At 42.7% G+C, this 21,404-nt stretch overlaps 1 protein-coding gene and 2 long non-coding RNA genes across 4 annotated transcripts in view; all 3 read right to left on the bottom strand.

Moving 5' to 3' along the window:
* Nucleotides 1-47: 47 nt before the first annotated feature.
* Nucleotides 48-15,693, bottom strand: LOC311441657. The gene is made up of 3 exons (XR_014696122.1): nt 14,986-15,693; nt 11,282-14,657; nt 48-1,628 (listed from the first exon to the last, which is right to left on the bottom strand). It is a non-coding gene; the product is annotated as an uncharacterized lncRNA (long non-coding RNA).
* On the bottom strand, nt 3,792-8,860 carry LOC311441656. Of its 2 annotated transcripts, none has more exons than XR_014696120.1 (3): nt 7,701-8,860; nt 4,932-5,062; nt 3,792-4,538 (listed from the first exon to the last, which is right to left on the bottom strand). It is a non-coding gene; the product is annotated as an uncharacterized lncRNA (long non-coding RNA). The 2 variants fall into 2 exon arrangements; XR_014696121.1 differs by having other exon boundaries at nt 4,978-5,062.
* A 2,905-nt stretch (nt 15,694-18,598) lies between the features above and the next one.
* The window catches only part of EPHA4 (EPH receptor A4), a 94,919-nt gene continuing 92,113 nt past the window's right edge, over nt 18,599-21,404 (bottom strand). Inside the window, exon 18 of the mRNA XM_084530285.1 lies at nt 18,599-20,565. The gene's annotated coding sequence lies outside the window, so the exon portion shown is untranslated. The remainder of the gene's footprint in view (nt 20,566-21,404) is intronic.

Here is a 21,404-nt window from a genome sequence, read left to right as displayed (position 1 = left end):
CGTTTTATCGATGGCCAGGTCATCCTACAGACATTGCTAGGGCTTTTTCTCATCAGTCTCCATAAATCACAGGTGTTATGGCCCAAAACTACTGCGTAGATCATTAGGGCAATCCCTCCAGAAGAAACAACATTTCAGCCTATTGCATGTTTATTGGTTCTCTAATTAATACCTATAGGATCAATTTTCAAGAATCCATCACAACCTCAGGATGTTATTTGAAAGCCTAACACCAGTGCCAAGGTTTTTTGCTAATGATGAAATTAGTTTTTATTTTTTATGTTCATCCTACTGCTCCAAATTATATCACATATTCTATAGAGTAGCTGAATCCTTGTTTACTTTCTATATCCATCAATTACAAATTTTTGCTTTCACACCCTTCTTAGCAGGTACCTCACTAAGCACACAATATTTACCAGAACACTGTATGTTTACCTCTATACCGCAGTCCTTCTAGTCCAATTTATTTTTCTGCTATTATTATTTGTCAGGTCTCTGAGATCTTTCAAGTAAATTCTCTATCCCAAACACAAGTACATGAGGATACACGCAGAGATATCAAGAACCCAACATGCTGTTATGATAGACTAAGGGTAGCTGATCTAGCAGAAAACAGGTGGCAGTACTCATCCATAGGCAGGGCTGGAGTGGGGTGGATAATGTAAAAAGGATTCAAGAAATCCCATGGGAAAAATAATCCAAACTTAAACACAAAGATGCTCCAGTCATATTAGCATCTGTGATACCTTTGCTTTCTATAAATACTGTTGAAACTGAGTTTTATATTTTCTCTGAATAATTGGGAAAGAACATCTGAACTTTCTTGTGATCATTCATACAGGTATCTGATTATGTTCATCCAGTTAAGAATTAAATATAATACCATACTCATTGTGGTAATCTGTGCCATAGATCCATGCAGAGCTGTGTGGAAGTCAATTCCCTTGACTACAGGACTGAATACAAAGTGAACAAGCAGTCTGATAGGGACTGCTAAATATGGAAATAGTTAACTTAAGTGCAAGCAAAATTCATGAAACATTTAGTCAAATCATTTTTAAATACGAATGAGCTTTAAAAAAATCAGACAAAATAAGAAAAAAAGACACTGGAAAGATATTATTACTGGAAATTTGCTTACAATTTACATTTGAGATTAAGTTGGGCTACAGAGTATTACACAACAATCAGGTGAGAAGTCTTATGAGAAGATAAGGTTGAGGGCAAGTATCTTAATTGACTTGATTTGGATGAAGACAGTGAGGAGAAACAGAAGGAGGGAAAATCCTACTAGAAGTCTGGGCAAGCAATCCTGCAAGGTTGTATATCTCCTATATAACCATAGGAGATGCCCAGCCAAGTGCTGTCACGCCTAAAGCACAGCAAGCCTCACTGGCATTGGAGGGATCGTGCAACTCCTTTCCATTGACCTTGCTTCCTGTCCCAGACATAGGAATGAGCATAGTTCCTGCTCTGGATGAAAGCATCTTGAAGTTCTTTGTAGATGGCAGGCCCAGATTTCCCAACGTCTTCTCTTCCGGGTGCCTGTGCTCTGCATACCTCATCAAGCCAGGGGAGTTCATAGCTTACTCACTGCAGACAGCTGCTTCACAGCAGTTGAAATCCTGTTTTAAAGCAACAATTATTTCCTGAAATAACGCAATAGAAAAACAAATTTGGAAGCAAAGTGTTTGTCAGATTCAAGGGTTTTCTTTCAACAGAAGCAGCCCAGCTGTATCCTGAGATGCAGCGTATGGATAGATTGATCGTGTTACCATTGTTCTCCTTCCCTTTTTAAAGTGGACACTGGATATGGCAAATGTATCTGTCAAGCCATTATGGATACTATATACTGTAATGGAATACTATTCCTGTAGCATCTCAAAGGGGTCATGAGATATGACTTTCTTGCCATACCTACATGACCATTGTTAAATAATGTATAGGCAAATAGATGGATTGTGATACAAGAACGGTATTTTTTCTATAACTTCTAGTGTTGCCTCAGAGAAACACTTGAAGAACTTAGCTGTTTTTAGGAAGTGCCTGAACCCCAACTGAGAAAAGAACGAACCAGTGTGCTCTGGAAAAGAAGTTCCTGAGTTAGGGTAATACCAGCTTTAATGGACTTGTGCCTACATTCAAGATGTGTCCTGTGATTTTATGTCTTGCCAGTCAAGTGGGAGTGCTTTGCATTGCCATACAGGTGATTCCAGGTTTGATTTTCATTTCTACTTCCCCACGTCAGATGAAGGTGCCAAATCTGCTTAAAGATAGTAAACGAAACCACATTCTCACCCTCAAACCAAATTCTCAGCTCATTCAGCCTTAAAAGACCAGTATACCCCACTATGAGGTCAAATTGTCATGGGCTTTAGGAAAGGGCCTGGCAGAATGAAATACACTCTCTTCACAACAATCCAGAGCCTGCTGGTTCTAGAAGCAAGAAGAAAAGCCCAGAAAATTGAAGCAGCTCTCAACTCTTCTCAAGACCTACCTTGCTCTTTGCAACGCAATGCTGAGGAAATACTTGCTCGGAAGCCCGGCTGATAGCATATAGATTAATCACAAGGGTGTGCAAGAAAATAAGTAAGTGCATAAATTCTTTAGCTATGCTATGCATTTTCCAGTGCAGACTTCCTTCACTTTCATGCTGACAAGCTGTTGATTTTTTCATTTTTAATTATGAACTGAAATCCCTTTTCCTATCAGTTATAAATATAACAAACAGTCTGCTGTTTAACTTCAGATTTCATATCACTCATGCAAGTTGTAAGTTTAGTCAGCTTAGTATTTCTGAAATAAAATATTTGCCGGCAGGAAAATGAAAGGTTATCTTGTATTAAATAAATACATAGTAATATGACTTCCTAGTGAAAATTCCGGCCAGATGACTACTGTTAATCTTGTAATGCCATTAAACAAACCCACATTCAGAAGGGTTTCTCAGCCTATTTCAAACAGTAAAAATGAAGGAGGAAAGATATCTTTGTGGTTAAGGAACAGGTTTATGATCCTAAAGATGATCTGACTTTTGTTCCTGGCTTTGTGACATAACGTCAGTGTGACCTTTAATAAAAACTACCTCTCAGCGTGCCTCAGCTCCTACTTTGTAAACTGGGGATAATGAAACATTCCCTTTTTATAAATAGGCAAGTATATATTTGGTACAGGAACTGTCACTTATGTGTTTAACACCATAAAGGCAGATCTCCTGACATTATCCTAATATGACTAACCTATAAAAATAGGAAGAAAAGTGTTGTTTTTACCTGAGGGGCAAGGGGTTGCTAACTGTGGAGGCGAGTGAACTGCTAAATGACTTTTTTTGTTTGGTGCATTCCTGAATGTCATCTTCTCAGGCACACTCATCCATTGTGCTGCCAGGGTGTTTGCTTCAGCCCTGTGCCTGGGAGCTGCTCTGAGAAGCAGCCCTCTCCCTTCTTCCTTCCCTGCCCTCCCCTCAGGTCCTTTACCTCTGTCTCCTTCCTACCCTGTCATTCGCTCTATTTTCAAGGCTGTCAAGGCTACAAGAGGTTCACTTTGGCAAACTCCTGATGTTCTCAGAAGTCATAAAAAGAGAACGTCTCCCTTCTGCAGAGAGGCAGATAATCTATCGTTTTTCTTAGGACAGTGGTTTTATAAGAACTTGCTTTAACCTACCTTGTCAGCTACAGGGATCAACAAATCTGTGAAAAGGAAGGGCTGTTACCAAAAATGTCTTTGAAAATCTGACTGGACTCCTATTTTTCTTTTTTTTTTTTTTTTTTTTCAGAGACACCAAACCCTTTGCTTACTTACTATTTATTGTAGGAAGGAAAAAAAATCTCCAAAAATTGAACCCTGTTGAAAGATCATACAACACCACAACTACAACAAATGGCAATAGTCAGTGTGCAGGAAAACAAGTTTGTCTTGAATTCATGAATTGACAAACTGGTTTCTTACAATAATTATGAATCATCATAAACTTCAAACTTCTAACTCATTATATATTATTAACTGCTAATTCAGCTCTTCTCTTTCTTGTCTTTTGGGAGAAATGGGAAGGCATTTCAGTGCTTCCTTGGAACCCATGCCTTGTGGTTGATTACTTCACTGCTATTCCCAGGAGCATCTAGTTACCATCTCAAACAGTGTTATTACTCCAACTTATAGTAGTATTAACAATTCTGCTAATCTGTCTGTCCTGAACAAAATAAAGTAAAATAAAAAAGTATCCAGATAGTAACTACACGTACTGATAAGGAAGAGTTTATAGCAGAAATATGCTTACACATCTATTATCCCATTCTGAATTTTCAAGGTCAGAGTAAAACTGTGGCTTTGTTACAGCCTTGAAATAGGAAATGAAATATTTACTAAGCAAAGGTAAGTCTTCCAGAGAATATATGTTGTTTATCATCAAACCTTGCCCTGACTCTGGGAAATCAATGTCACAAAGCAGTTGAAGTTCTGTTTCCGTGAAATCAAAGCGTTGTCAGGTCCATGAGTCCTTCTATAACCTCTGCAACATCTACAGTCTGCAGCATTGTCTAAGTAAGTAAAATATACAAACACAAGTAAACAAAAACTATTATTTTACTTAAAGTGAATGCATTTTCTTTTCAGAATTGCCACTTTTAAGCTGAAGGTAGAGTCTGCAGCTTTTGCATTTCAAAATTGCCGTCATGAACGTTACACTCACAAAAGACAATTTTCTGCCACTGAAGAAAAGGAAATGAAGAATATTTTCCAGTAACCTCTGTGAATGGAAAGCAAGACCTAAGACCCAGATCTTACTGCAAATTTAAACATCTAACCCACAAAAAGTTTGAAATTCAGGTCATGTCCCTAAAAAACATGGAGGAACCTTGCCTCAAGTGCTCATAGATATAAAAATACACGTTTCTGATGAGAGAAACCCTCTAGGTTCTTTCACTACCCACATTGCTTTGTAATGCTTTGGTAGCATCAGCTGTTCTTGGTGCAGACCTGGCCAGAGATCCCTCGAAGGAGCATCATGGACTTGATTTCTTTGGGTCACATAAAGCACAAGAATACATCTCTTGCAAACAGCCTATAAAGAAAAAGTTATTAAGCTTTATTACAAGTGCTTGTCCTGTCCTTTAAAAATGGGCTGCAGCATAAAGTACTCAGGCCCCCAATATCAAGCAAAAACAAAACAACAAAAACAAACAAACAAACAAACAAACCTTCGATTACAAAAGGCCCTTTTGCAAAGTAACACATGAAAACACAAACACCTATTTGGAGTAGTGAATATAAGCAGATAAATTTCAACTTGAGCAATGTTCTTTGGGCCAATGGCATGATCGTGGCTATACACCTACAGATTAAGGAATGGAAAACTGTTTTATTTGCTCCTGGACAGGTAATTTCTGCTACATCAAGTCTAAGATAAGTCTTTATCCATCACATGGTATTCATTAGTCTGTTCAGATAATCCGTAATACAGGCCAAACTGCAAAAAGATTAGCTACAAGAAAGCACCACTCATTTTAAAGTGTTAACACAATTAGTTGAACTTCTTCATTTTCAGCCCTGTATGTATTTATCCAAACCCAAATACATCCCTGAAATGAAGAGGCTTGAGAGGCAACAAAGTGCTATGCTTATATTAAAGCTGGGTGAAAACAGAGCAGAAATGAACCTACTTTATCTCATTATGAGCATGTGCTTCAACTGTATCAGGTCGCAGCCTTGCCCACCTGTACCAACAGTTCTGTAATTGATTCCTACAAGCCCTCATACCCTATGGCTTCCAGTTCCATTTAAATGCAGATGTGAACTAATGGAAGGGCTGTGCATTTCTGAGCAGAGACTTGGGGAACATATTGCCTATTCAGTGATCTGAATGCTTTTATTCTTTTCCTTAACAGCCTTTATTTTGTTGTGTCTATTTTTATTTTTTTTGTTTTTAATTTAAACAACATGGGGCTTTTTCCACGCTCTGTTAAAAGAGGAAGGGGGAAAAGAGCTAATTATATCTGAACTGAAGTGTAACCATGGCCCTATTAAATAGGTAGCAGTTATGGGCTATTGATCGCAGTTCACAGGAAAAGCTTGTCATGTAGTGTCAAGAGGTTAATGTAATTACAAGAGCGGGCAGCAGGATCAGCTGTGTCCTCGAATAGGCGAATAACTAAAAGCTGCTTTAGAGACACATAATGTTGTCAAAGCATAAATAATTCATCCCAGCATTCGAGAAGAAATTACTGCTCCGTTCCAGCGTATTATTCAGCCATTAAAATCCTGCCCTTGTAAAGTCTTTTGATGTAGTCATATTTTCAGTTCTAAGAGCAGTTTTGGAGCATTCAGCTTTTATTAAGCCTTATATTGTGCAGTTTTCAAAGTATTAAAAAGGATATGAAATAGACTTGCAATTTGTTTAATAACTGCATTGCAATTCAGATAAGGAGACGACCATGTGGATTTATGGAGTGCCTGTGCAAAGCCATGGTGCGATGTGATGGAATTCTCCAGCTACCCTAAGCAAGCCTGAATTAAGTGGGCTTCAGCTATTTACTAGCACTGATAGCTGCAGCAGCCTTCGCAGCATTTGGTGAGCCATTTCTCAAGATGCAGCTGATAGGAGAGCCATGAGAAGTATCAGCATGCCCAGCTACTCTCCTGTTACAGCCTCCTGACTCTTTGCTAGTCCTTCTGAAAGTCTTTGGCAATTTGATACTGGATGCTTTCCACTCTTCGCATCTGTTGCCTGAACTGTGTCTTGCAAGTTCATCTGATGCACAGATTATCTGTTACACAGCCAAAGCCCCAAAACTGTCCTTAAAGTGGAGTCGGAACATGTCATTTTGGTATCTCTAAAACTTTTTTCTTTTTAAACATCCAAGCAAAAAAATGAACAAACAAACAAAGAAAAACAATTCCTCATTTTAGAGCATATTTAGCCACTTAGAGCTTTAAGGAGAAGGGATGTGGCTTGACAGAGAAAGCAGGCTTTCATTTCAAGTTGACCAAAAGGAAAGCCTACCCCGAACACACAACCCCAACCGAGCACTCCCCACTGTCATTATTCACCCTAATTCCCTGCTAGAGGCTAGCCCCAACCCTTCTCCTGCCCACCAAATGTGGCTGGAGCTGGAAGGCTACAGCTGGAGATGTGAACCTGTGCTAACGCTACTGCAAAAGCACTGTCAATATTATGAAGTCTATAGTGAGCTTGCTCTCAGATCTTGCTGCCAGTGATTGGTGGCAATCTGATAAAGAAAGGAATGAGAATTTAGTTATAAAGCCATTGCATGGAAAAATAAATAAAACAGAAATAAGCATGAAGCTGAGAAGACCATAGTTGCAAAAAGTAGCTTAGGAATGATTTCAGGTGAAAGGTTCACCAGCACAGGACAGAGAAAACACAGAGAAAGAAAATAAATAAATAAATAGCTTTATCAAAGTCTTTAAAACACCACCATTCTGACACAGCAGCTACTCTTCTGGCTTACTGACAAAAACCAAACAGGTGAGATCCTCCCCAAAACTGCTATTCAATTTTTGAACAAGCCATCTCCCAAAGGTAGGCATTTTGACAACAGCGCCTAAAGAGACCCTATTTCTATGGCAAAAGAGCTACTTTTTCCCATATCATCTCTTTTCAATAACAAAAATTGAACAACTGTTTGGGGAGAAAAAAAAATCTGAACAAGCAAACTGGTCCCCGCTGCGGATATCCTTACCTTTGAACCTCACGCGCTGCTCTTCCTTTTCTACTTCCCATGCACCAGTGCACGGATATTTGCTGTGTTGTGAGGGGAGTTTATCTTGGCTTTGTGTGCATCTCTGCAGTGTTGACAGAGGGATTTTTATGTTTCTTACACTATTTCATTCACAGCCCAAAGAAGAAAGTCCAGCTTACTTCTAAGGGAAGTTGAATTTAGTATCTTAAATTCACCACACAAATAAGATCATTAGGAAGGTGCCAATATTCTGTATACACCACTCACAGGTCCATACCGTTAAATAAAAAAGAAGGCAATGGTTGAAACAACAGAAACAAACCTAAATGCAGCTTTTTGATGGCTCAGCAGTTACAAGCTGTGAAAACAACATAAAGGATGCAAAAATAGGAGCTTTCTCACAGTGTTTTCCTGTTTCTCAGAATTCATACAGCCTGCTCTGTGGTAGCTCTCAGTCAGCTCTGAACTCACACCAGCATTCATAAAGGCAGTTGAAGGCCAATTCCACGTTGACTCCATCAGGTGGAGATTTAGTCCAGCTGGGGACTGTACATTTTGTCATTCCTGTCAGTAAATCTTATCAGGCCCAAAAGAGTCAGGGGTCCTGGTTCACATCGTGTAGTGTTTGGCTTCCCTGAATCTATCCTGTGATAAGCAAGGATCAACACTTGCATCCTGCACGTGGCATGGAGTAAAAATGAGATCCGTGCATGTGTCCCCTTGTTTGCTTAGCAGTAGCTCAGTTGTCTGCCATGATTACTTGAAACCAAATTGTACATTGCCACAAAGTTTTGTTATGAAACAAGCCAAAAACTAAAGTTCTCGCCAGGCCTGGATTTGAAAATTTGAAAATTCAGCAGTTTTGAGTTATATCTGTGAAAAATAAACAAACAAACAAAAAACATAGATTACTAAAACGAGACAAAGGCCTATTCAAAAGGGTTTTGTCCATTTTTTCCTGAAAGCCAGTTCCACACTCCTAGTTGATAAAGCAGTCTGAGCCCATGCCTCCCACAGGGGAGCGGGACTGAGCTGAGCTGCTTTACTGCTAGGAGCTTCACTTGGTGATTGAATAAAATAACACACAGGTTGAAATCTTTCCTCCTTTGAAGGCAATGATAAAACTCCCAGTGGGGCTGGGATTTAACTCGAGGATTACAGCTGCTGTGGATCAATCCTTTACCAGGTTTAGTGGAGTTAGGCCAATTAACACCAGCCAAGGGCACAGCCCCTTCATTCTACCCAGAAAGCAATAATATCCATTATTGTGTTTCCCAGCCAGCGCTCTGCCATTCTTCTTTGACACAATCTCCCTCTATCTCCCACCTTTTCTAGTTTTCCATTTGTGACCCTTGGCTCACAGAGCCGTCTGAAGCCTTAAAAATATTTGTTCTCTAAAATGTAACAGAAAGAAAAATGTTTGGATTTTTGCTTTGTCAGGAATCTGCTTCACTTATGTCCAGTTAAAACAAAGATAAAAAGTAATCTCCTCATCTTCAGTGAGGAAAGAGCTGGGGCTTTTCAAATATACAAATCAAATGAAATAACATCGCAGACTGCCAGCTCCAAATCAGATGCGCATGGGGGGACGTATGCAATGCATTACAAACATCTGCCCTGCATCTCAGGCCACATCCAGAGACTTCTTTGGACCATTGTCCACATTCTGAACTCTTTAATATGCAACAGATTTTGCATTCTTAGATTATTTTTTGCTTCAATAATTAGTAAATAGCGATGTGTGACTTTAATTCATCAGAACAGACTGAACATTGTTAATTTGTGACTTCACTTTTCTTTATGAAAACTATAAAAATGAGCAAATTCTCCTCTCTGAAAAACACTTTGTGGTATGCTCTTTTCCACAGCTTTGTGTTAAAAATTGTCCCTCTCCTCCTCTTCCCCTCCTCTTTCTCATCTCCCCTTTTGTTTCTCTGCCTGTTGCCTTTTGCTTTCAGGCAAACCCATCACAGCCTGGAGCCCAGAGCAGAGCAAGGACAAGAGCTCAGCTCACTGGATTCACACCTGCTTGCCATGCTGGGTCTGAACCGAAGTGCTGTAAGACAAACCATGCTCACTCTGTGGTATTCGATACCAGGAAAACCCCAGCAGATGTCTTCAGCCATTTAAAGGCTGCTTTGTGCTTACAGAAATCTGGCCTTCAGAATATGAACATTTTGTTTTGTTTTCTTTTCTTTTATATAAGTGGTGGTTTCTTGCTGAGAAAGTTTGATTGACTGAGGCAACCTAAAAAAATCCCATGCAACTCGGTTGCCCAGTCACACACTGGCTGTCAAATAGCGATGAATCAGAGAGGACAGTTCATGAGCTGAATGCTTCACTGCATTCTTCAGCAAATTCATTAAAACAATCCAGTTTGGTTTACAAAATGATACATAAACAAAAAGAGCAGCACCGTATATATCAAATACTGTCTACAAATGAGCACAGCTGAAACTAGGCTGCCTCAACTGGGTTCACCTGAACTGAAGCCCCAGCATGCAACACCGAGGCCAAAGAGAAAAGAAAAAGCCACAAAATGAAACAAATGAAGCAACGCAGCCCAGATCACACCAGCCCAATACTGCCCTAGGTAAATAAGCAACTGCAGCTCATCTACATCTACAGGGCTCACCTCATCTAGAGGGCTAAATGCTCATGCATGAAGTTACATATGGGAGAGGCAGGCTTTTTTGCACAGACTCAGCCTTCAGCATGGACACAATTTGTTCACAAATAGGACCTCCAGTTGCTCAGTTTAAGATTCCATATGCTGTTCCTGCTGATAATGAGATTTTAAAGATTATGAGATAAACTAACTTGTCATTCTGATTCAAAAAGGTAAGCTTATAAGTCCATGGAAATCCCTCCTTAATACAAGCAGGAAAGGCTTAGCGTTAGCATAAGTTTGTTTGGCAGTAAATAAAAATTAGAACAAAAATCTGAACAAAAGATTTATATATTCCAGCAAGGAAATAAGACTGAGTGCTATAAAATCATCTGGTGGCTAGTCCTGTGCTGGGAAGCTGTTTGGGTTACCTGGATGCTTTGCACTGCCTGGGCAGTCCCGTGCCTACGGACACCACCACGTACAGCTCCCCACACACACCTGAGGGGCGGACTCGTCCTCACAACAAGAAGATAGGAACATGCGTGATGGTCAACAACTGCTCTCAATGTGAACAATGGGAGGAAGCTTTCCAGTACCCAATAGCATGTTGTCTATTTCCTCAATCATTTAAATGGAACTGCTTTTCATTTATTCCTGAAGCATGCTTGTATCTGCAGTTGATAGTGTTGTTAAGCTGTCTGGATGCGTGTCATCATGGCAAGTGTGAGTCTCTCCAGTCCCGTAACGAGCACACAGCTACCAGGGAAGTGCAGCACAGGCAGGACTTGGGAAAACAGGAAAATCTCACCAGTGGCAATTCAAGAGTTGGGGATGAGGGAGGTTTAATGATGGAAAAGGATGAAACTGACATAACCAAGAGCTGGAGAATAGGAACTATGAATAATATGGGATGAGCACAGGAAGGAAGCAGTCAAAAATCAACAATAAACCAGGGCATTGTAATACAAACCTTGACCTGAGACTGTCTGCTTCAAGAACGAGCATGCTGAGGGACCGAAGAGCCAAGCATAGGTGTAGAAACCCAGCACAGGCACTGCTGGTAACTGCATGTGGAGTAGTTACTAGATAATGTACTTTTCCACTTGAAAATATACAGGCTTCTTGGGAAAGAAAGCAAACTCCAGTAAAACCTGCAGAGCGATTCTTCTGACAACCCAAACGAGGTCCTTGCTTTATTTATCGCTTTATCTGGTTGCTTTGGTCAATGCCCTACAAATCTGAGCACAGGGCCCAGAATTGACCATATGTGCTTCTGGAAGACAAAACCATTTTGTTGAGCTTTTCTTCTTCCACTGCAAGGAACAAAAGCTTGTTTCACTTGGCTCAATTCTCGGTAACAATTGACTTTGGGAGGAGGGCACGGAGACTGTGTCATTTTTCAACCCACTGCAGAACTACAAGCTGAAGAAACAATTTGTCCCTGCAGTCAGTTAAAATATATACACAAACTTAGCCTGATTTCACAGGTGTTTCTGCTTTAAACCACAGTTGTTTGTTGTTTGCTGCTCTCACCCAGCCCCAACCCCTTTGGTAAATAAGCAGCAATCCGAAGGCTCTCTGTGATACAAAACACACCCGCTGCAGAAGCACCAGATCTGCTCCTCCTTGGCTCTAAGCCCCGAAACACCACCCCTCTGGGTCCCTGAGGTGCTTCCCCAGCTGAGCCTGGCGGGGCTCCCACAGCACAGAAACAGTCAACCCCCAGCCTGAGGAGAAAAGGATCTGAGAGTCCACCAGGAACTCCATCCTCACGGCTTCCTTCTGCCCTCCCAGGCAGCTGCTGGCTAGCCAGGAGCGCTGCCGCCATGGCTGGTATCCCAAGCTGGGATACACCTTGGGTAATTTCTGCAGCCAGAATGCAGGTTGGATGCACAGATGCTAGATTTCTGCAGGCTAGATGCACAGGGACCATTGGTGGTCTTATTCAAAGGCAATGCTGAAGGCAACCAGTTGTGTTTACCTAAGATGGAGGCAAAAATAAGGTGGCTGAAGTCAGGGTAGCAGAAAGATGCAATGTCAACAGTGTGTTTGTCTTGTCTCCTTAATCACACTGGCCCAATGAACAAGTAAAAGTGGCCCTGGCTAAATCATGTTACCAAACATATCTGTAATTGTTACGTGTAGCGATTTCATCCATGGCCCAAAATACGTCTATGCTTTAGAAAGGGACTGCAGGCTCACAAGAAGGTTCACTTAAAGATACCCTGAGGGTAGATGACAGGAAGGTGCAGCGGCTGAGAAACTGTTTAAAAATAATGATAAAAGTTACAACTAAAAGAACCGTTACCCACCAGTAGGCAAAGCTCCTAGCACTGCATGAGACATCCAGCTCCACAGCTGCACAAAGGAGCTTTCATGTCAGGGGATGAATTCCCCCAACGAGCTCATAGATGGGTCTTCAACTTTCTCTTTTTTTTTTTTTTTCCAGGAATGTTAGCTGATAATAGTAGGAATGTAATGTAGGAATGTAGGAGCGTGTAATTTTCTACCCAGCAAAGTATCGAATATCCATGTAGCACCACCAAGCTCTTCTGTGACTGAAGTCACACTCTCACAAGTTGCCCTGGACAAAACAAAGCAGCCAAAGGATTCCTGATGGGCAACTACAGGAAAAGCAATCACACAATACTTTATCAAAAAGATATCCCCTGTGCTTCTGAAGTCAAGCCCTGAACTTTTTGTCTCTGTAGTTCATTACATATATTAGCAATAGAGCAACATATGTTTGTTTCTCTGGGGCACAGGGAACACAAGTGACTTTTTTCCCCCTTATCATCCCGACACCACAGCTCACAGCTCACACGTGTGATCCTGCAGGCATCCCCAGGGCCCCCATCTCCATCTCTTCCTTCTCAGCTACCTGGGCACCCTGTTCCTCTCACTCAGTTGTCAGCCCAACCCAAACTGTTCAGTCCAGCTTGTAACTCGGGGACAGATTGGTGTGACTCACGTATGTTCTTTTGAAGAGCTAAGGAGTTATGTTAATTAAAAATTTTCCAAGATATTTCTTATTGTTATCAGAGAAGTGAGGCAGAACCAGGAAGAGTGCTTCGCAGGGTAGGCTCCCAGGAGCTCTGACTGCTCATGGCACAACCCTCCACAGGTACAGAACTGTGTCTGAAGATGTTCTCCATTGATCCCCTGAGAGCCCTGGTCCCAGTCCTTCACCAGAGACTTCCAAAAGCTGAGGGTGATGACTGCAGAAGTGGACCTACACCTTCACCTGGATCTGAGCCGCCTTCCAGCAGTTGCTCTGTATCGTACCCCAAACATCCCTGTGCACCATGCACATCCATCCCCAGCTGGAGTCGTCTACTGCGTTGAAAACAAACAATGTTGGCATTAATGATTTGCCCTAGAATAATGATTTGCCCATGGAAATGGTACTTCAGCACCTGGCAGGTTCATTTTCAGTTGTGCAGCGTCACACACGGCGGCAGCGGCTGTGGGCAGGGGGAGGCTGAGAGCAGCGGCACGGGGCGGCCAGCATCAGGCTTGTGCTGTGCACGTGTGTGTGTGCGTGCAGACAGTTCTTACACACGTGGATGGATGCAGATACATTGTGTAGTACCATGCTGGGAGGTATCACAGGAGCTTTGTACTGGGGAAGACTCCTCAAGCTCTTCTGGAGGGTTCCACAGACTTACTCCTCTCATCACCCAACTTGTTACTAACAAGAGAAAACCACCCACTCTAATCCAGCACAGCTCTGGCACACCCACCTGTGTACTTTGCTCAAACACTCAGCACCATTGAAGTCAAACACAGTTTAGTACACAACTTGCAAGTTATTCCCAGGATTGAAACAGTTGTGTGGACTTCCTGAGTGCCAGAATAACTCCTTCACAGAAATCCCACAGTCAGTCAATTAGGAAAGCTTAAAGTAATCAGTCACCCACAGACGATTGGATTTAGCAGTTGGTGAATGTGTTTTGTTCTTGGATCAACTACACCCACTTCCAAAGCTGATTAAAAAATGTTGATGATCTCTTCCACCTGGCTGGGACAATAAAACGGCTGCAAAAAAACAGCTCTGAAACCCTGGGCGAGTGGAAAGCTGCTCTTAGCAGGCTGCAGCCCGGTGCGAACGCAAAAGCAGGTGAAAAGTGAAGCAACATCTGCATAAGGAAAACTTCTGGACGGTTTTTGAAGCCAGTAACACTTGTCTTAGGAATGCCTTAATGTCATGTCTTAATTGTCTTAATGGCATGTGGGGACTGGTTGGTTGCCCATTTCTTTCCTCCATCTGTGCATACCAGAGAGCAGAAGTTGGTGAAGAAGGCGTGGGTGTCCTGAGATGGCCTGTCTCTTCAGAAGCCAGAATTCTGCAAAAATGATGGGAAAGGTCTCCGAGGTTCAATGTTGCATTGCAGTCCTAAGCATTTGGTCAAACCAAACCTATCTGCAGTCATAATATAAACCTGGAAACCAAGCTGACAGAGAGGAGCTGTGGAACTCCACAGAAGCCTTTCTGTCTGTTGTTGGGTACTGTTACCTCGTGTTGTTCAACATATCCTTCAAATATTCGCATGAGTAACAGCCACATAAAAAATAAAGGACAACCTGAATATGCTATCACGACTTAACTCTTTGCCAGAACATGAATATAATATCTTTTTAGAGGAAAAATAATAATAATAATAATAAAATTACCTTGAAGTTTCACATATACCATATGGCTAAGGGTTAGATCTTTAAGCTGATGCAAATCCAGACAGTTCCAGTGAAATCAGTTCATACCAAGTGAGGGACCAGATCGACTCCTTTATCCTCACTTTCTTACTATTGTTGGTGCCACCTTTTCTAGGCCGTTCACACTACGCTGCTGCAGTCGACTCAACAGCCTCTTTAAGCATGGAGAAATTTTAACCTCCCATCTTTTTTTCCAAAGTTTTTTTTTTTTCTTTTTTTTTTTTTTTTCCCCTAGGAGAATTTTAACCATTTTTTCAAAAAGGTAGAAGTCAATGCCCTATAATGTTTGTCATGTAATACAAATCTTCAGGCTGGAAAGTCATGGGTAAGCTCTCAGACAGATTAACCAGGTGAGCTGCACAGTCCCCTGCCTCCCTGGGCATTCTGGTACTGAAATATTGAGTGTTGAGTTTCCAGGTAATCCCACTGGCACATGGCCATGCTATGACACCCAGAACCAAAGCACTGCTGAAAGTCCCAGTTGAGGACTGAGCTTTTAGGGGACTTGGGGATTTAAAGCCTAGCTCTGATGCTCCCTCACCTCCCAGATGGCTGCATTTTCAAATCATCTATGACTTGGCCGGCCACAGCTGCTGACCACACTAAATGCTCGTGCTGCCCCAGGCCTTTATTGGAGCAAAGCTCAGAGAACATCCCCCAAGACAGGAACTGTCCATGCCCTCATCTATCCAACAACACCCATCTCTCGCTTTATACAGCTTCTCGCTGTGTTGGCCTGCTGCTGAACCAACCCTCCCCAGGTGATTATAATGGAGACATCTGGGGAGCCTCGTCAGCAAGGTGCTGAATGCAAGGCCAAAAATCCAGCTGGGATGTGGGAGCCCGTTCTGTGAGCAGCTCCACGCCGTTGTTTCAAGCTGGGCAAGGGGCGCGGACCCGCGCTTGTAATTGCCGAACAGCCCCCGAGCGCCTGGCCCTGGGGCTTCAGTTACTGAGCCCAGGGGAGGCAAGGCACTGTGGCAGAGAGGGGAGGAGAATGGGGCTCCTAATGGTGGCTTTGTTCTTCTGACCATTTAAAACAAAACAAAAACAAACAAAAAAAAGGAAAGAAAAAAAAAGTCTTCCAAAAATGAACACCGAAATGCCTCAGCCCACTTAATTGGTTACAAGGTTTTATAGAGCAGAGTCTGGAGTAAGTTCAAGAGCACCAAAAAACAAGGATTTCATTATCTTTTGTTGGTCTGGATACAGGCTAGTAATCCACAGCAGATTGCTGGAATTTAACTAGAACATATAAAAAGTAAGTTATGATAGCATGGTCCTGTGGCTACTCTCTCCGTCCGCCCAGGGAGAAAACATTTACTAAGCTGATTGGAAAAGAATACTTCAGGTTTTAATTTTTGTTTTTCAAAGAAAACTTCTATGTATTCATATAACTTCCTCAGAGGTTGCTGTAAACAAAGAATTATGTTCAGGGCCGCTGCCAGAAACGAGGTATGTCCGAGGTCTGTAACCCATTCAGTGGAGAATCAGTCTGTGGCCCAAGGGGACTCCTGAACACAGAGAGGGTGAAATAACTGAGGTCAAGGCCTCAAACGCAGCTCTAATTTTAATCGTGTTGATTTAGAGCTTTTTGTAACATGTTTTTTTTTTTTTTTTTTCAATTGTCAAAACCCATTTAATTTTTCTTGACATGCTTAGAGCAGCCCCAGCGTGGCTGGAGGAGTGGTGCCCGTGTGCTTTGTACCCAATCAGAGTCCCTTGCCTCATGCTAGAGTGCAAGTGCGTGGCCAAAATGAGGAGCAGAAAGAGAACAAGTGTGTTGTTGGTAAGGAAATATCTTAATAAAATCCATATATTTCAAGAAAACAAAACCATTGTGGTAAAAACTTTCAGTAGGATGGTTCCTTAGATTTGCGAACTGGAAGGGAAACTGAGCGGGGAATCGGAGAGAGAAAAATGACGGTGCCCAATTCTCGCTGGACATTCGACAGTTGTTTCTTAAAAAGATGTACAGGTTTTGCTTTCATTTCACAATAAGGCTGAACTATTTGTACAAGTTTTTCTTTGTGTGTGCGCAATGGAATCTGTTTTTCCATCCAAGACACATTCCCTCTTAACACACCACCTGGCCAAATAAAGACACCAGAGAAACACCCAGTTTGTTGCCTTTGTGTTCTCAAGCACTGAAGGAAACAATGAACCAGCTTTTGAAATATGCTAAGCCAGTGCCATCAGCAGGACTTCCTGGGGACTAAGGCTGCATGTTGCAGCTCCATTGGCTTCACTGGAACCCTTCCCAAGAAGAGCTGGGTTCAAAGTATTTGTCAGGCAGACAAGTCAAAAGCTTAAGCACCATTTCTGGAAGAGCCAGCATCCTTTTTGCCCTACCTTTGAACCGTGTACACCCATAACAAGGTGGGTGCAATGGGAGGAGCTCTGGGCACCCCAGTTAAGCAGGGCCACACAGGAGGGGTGGTTAAGGACATCGCACCCTTGGCACACACCTGCCCAGGCGCTGCCATCGCCCAGCAGCACCCTTTACACACAGCACCCACAACCCCGTTCCCTGCTCCGAGCCCTCACCATCGTTTCCTGCTCCCCCTGACACTCACACCTCTGGTTCCCGTTTCACCCCCCAGCTTCTCCTCCCTCCCTGGCCACGTCTTCTACACCAGCCCCAGGATGCCCAGCACGGCTGGCAGTGCCACGAGTCAGCAGCCAGGCTGCAAAAGGGAGCCGTGAAACCTCCAAGACTGCCTCGGACAGAAGAGACCATGCCAAGGCCCAGGCAATGGGAGAGATGGGTGCAGAATAACTCAGACTACCCCAGAGGACAAATGAAACAATCTCATGGTCCTGCAATTGGTTTGTCAGGGATAGCACCCAGAGAGGGGACCTAGTCCCCAAGGAAAAATCACTGCAGTTGTTCACAAGGCCAGCCTGCCTGCAGCATCCTTCCCACGTCACAGCTATGTCTGATGGTTGGACTTTGTGATCTTGCAGGTCTTTTCCACCCTAGGTGATTCTCTGATGTTCAGCACACCACACAACCTGGGGCAGTAACAGGAGCATGAGACGTGCTTGAAGATACAGCTGGGAGCTGCGCAGTGTAAGCGAGCTTTGGGAGTGCATTCCTCTGAAATCTCCCAAAGAAAACTGATCCCCTCAAGGCAAACAGCAGGGTTATTACCTCGAGCTTTGTATTCATATTTGTTGTGGATAAGCACTAAGTAATAAAAGAGTAATAAAAAGATGCAATAATTAGAAAGAGTCCATTTCAGGTTTGTACAGCAACTACTTTATTATTTTCAAATGCAAATGTTTGCATTGCTATTTTACAATTTTACAAACTAGGTATAAAAGACCATAAATAAATGACATAAGTTATGTGTACCTAAAATTCATGGAAGGGAAAAACATTACAAATTAAAACAAAATAGAAAATCTATATATCTAACCCAGAGATCGTTCAAATGCACGAACCAAGAAATGCTGTTAGATTTTTTCAGTATGAACTAAATTATAATATGCCTTATACATTCTAATTTTAACCACAGTCCTTGCATATTCCAACATACTTGCAGTGATACAAAAAAATAAATGCACTCTCTTTTTATTTGTCTGATTAGTATTTCAGTTCTTTTTTTTTTTTTTTTTCTGGTTATGAAAATGTCACAAAAGAAAAATACTGCTTTTTAAGTCCCCTTTACTGGTTACTTACCAGCCTTTTGTATTTTATACATATATTTTTTAATACATAGATCCATCACAAAATTAGTACAGCAAGAAACCTGGACAAACATCAACCAGTGGGGTGCGAGCAGGACAACTCCTTAACGAGCAGAGGCCTGTGGTGCCGGCCAGACTTCTCGATGACATCCTGGGCAGTGGGGAAGCTGCCCTGGGTCCCCTTCACCCCAGCTGCCTCCGGAGCCATGGCCCCCGGTGCCAGAAGCCTGCAGCCCCTCACCGCCTGCCCCGGCTGCCCCCAGCCCAGCTCCTTCTCCTTCTCCTCCTCCTCCAGCACGGCCACTGGTGGGGACGGTCTTCCAGTGCAGCACACCCGGATCCCCCCGAGGGGAGCGCTCCCCATCCCGTGACATTTGTTGCGCTGCTCTGGGCACGCGGTGGCACCTCGCGCCCTGCTCCCAATGCCCAGCGCCCGCACACTCCCTGGGCTCTAGGTGCACGGCTCCACTCAGAAACTCTGTAAGTTTACTGTAAGTTAGCAGTGAATTCTCTGAAGGCAGAAAGCTGCTGTAGGTAGCACCAGCAGGCCGTAGCACTGCTCCCTGGGCCACGGGAGGCGCCTCCTCCAGCACCTCACCACATGCTGGGAACAGGACACGTTGCAACTCTCCGGCTCTCTACTGTAACCTTAACAGTCTCGTGACTGTGATCCTTAACTGTGCCAGGAGCAAATGAAGTGTTTTGATTATTAAAGTTTTCACAGCTTGCACACAGAGCAAGGTGCTCCTGTGAATGGAAGAATTGCATATATTTGTTTGCATTCAACAAGTCTTTAAAACCCTCCTTTGCAGATAAAAAAGGCTACTTAAGAATGCAGTTTGGGGTTACCAGTGGATGGATGTGCAGGTGCTGCCTCCATCAACTTGCCATTGAGAAACTGGTTGCTCTTTATCATAAACAGGGCATTAGTAAGAATAAACAACACTTAGGAAAACCTTTAGCACCCTTACGGATCCTGTAATCTACAGCTTGAAAACTAACTTGAAATGGTCCCTCTTTTAGGCCGCAAAACTACTCATTACAGGTAGTGTGGCAGTTAAAAATACATCTACAGACACAGAAATTTCAACGTTTTCAAATGTGTGTGTTCTTGCTACCACTGCAGACAGGAGCTGTTGGCCTGTGCTCACGTGGCAGCGGGGCTCCTGCGCTTCCAGGGGTGCTTTCGGCACATTCACAGGCAGCTCTACACGAGGCGACTTGCACGCACACGCACACAAACACACATACGCACCTGTCAGAGGAGATAATAATCCATTATCCATTCAAGGAAAAAAAATATATTTATATCACTGCAATGGCACGTTTCGTGTAAAATGTCACTTCAGCAATGTATATAGGCAGCTCACAGGAACTGGGTTCTTTGCTGCGGCACCTGGCCTGGCGTCCATGGTAAGATGTGTAGTGTTCTGCCACCTGCATCTGTCTGTGATGCAGCAGTGACAGCCAGGGGATAAGAAGAGAAAACAACAAAATATATAAATAAAGTCCAAGGTAGGAAGAGAAAGCAGAAGGGGAGGAAAAAAAATCAAGAAGTCTGCAGGGCTTTGACACAGTACATTCCTCCAGTGACAACTGGGCGCTGAATCTCATCGAGTTAGTCATCTTTCAATGAATCAAAAATGGAGTGGCAAGGAAAAAAATAGAGAAAGTAAAAGTCACGCTCTCTTCAGGTCCCAATGACTGTTCAGTGCGTGGTTTCCAGGATCAGTGCTAGGGAAGACACAACCGTGGATCCAGAAGGCTTCGTGTCTGGTCTGTGTTCCTCCGCGGTCAATATGATCATCAGGACGGGCTATGAGGCCATGAAAGCAAAATCTGATTTCCCTGCACAAAAAGAAAACACAAATATTTCACCAACGTGCAACACAACAGACACCTACCCCTGCCCTAGTATCTCCTCTGAGGTTTCCCTCTAGAAGCTGCTGCAATCCTTCACTCACATCCTCGGAAAAGAGCTGAACTCATTCCTGCCTGGTGAAGCGCTGACATGGGAGCAGGTCAAGCTTCCACGACACACCTTATAACTGGCTATGTAAGGGACTGGAGCTGCCTTCAGAGTTTTCACTTCACATGGACACAATTTTTCATTTTGGGTAGAAAATATTGGAGTGTTCTGAATGACTGTCACTAGGCTGCAAGAAAACATTTTTTCAAATAGGCCAGAAAATTGGGTGTATTTTGTTTTAATGTAAAAGATGATCTCAACAGACTGCAACAGATCTACAGCAAGGGGAAACTTAAATGTATCTCTGCACTTCAGCAAAAGAATTTTTGCTGCTGGAAGTACAAGTGTCAGGTCTTTAAAATGAGTAACCGCTTCTTATGTCGCCTGGCAACGTGACATTAAAACATGCTGGTTTAAATAGTTTCTTAAAAGAAATATTAAAGTTCTTCAAATGGAAAAGCTTTTATAAATAATGCTGCAGAACAGTTTTTACTAAGCTGTCATGACATGACAGGATCTGAATTTAGCATCCCATAATCTGAACAAGTTGTTTTCTGAGAAAGTTGGGGGTGAGGGAGAGTTAGTGGTTAAAATCAGCAAGTTATTGTTAAAAGTGACAAAAATGATGTGAGCAGCGCTGTGGATGCAGTAAGTGTGACTTGTCCAACTGACTGAGCTGTTTTGGATTTAGAATAAATGCAATCGTTAAAAAGAATCT

The sequence above is a fragment of the Aythya ferina genome (assembly GCF_964211825.1).
Source record: "Aythya ferina genome assembly, chromosome: 9".
NCBI lineage: Eukaryota > Metazoa > Chordata > Aves > Anseriformes > Anatidae > Aythya > Aythya ferina.
Note: the sequence above shows the minus strand (reverse complement) of the source record. Positions and strands in the feature narration are given on the sequence as shown.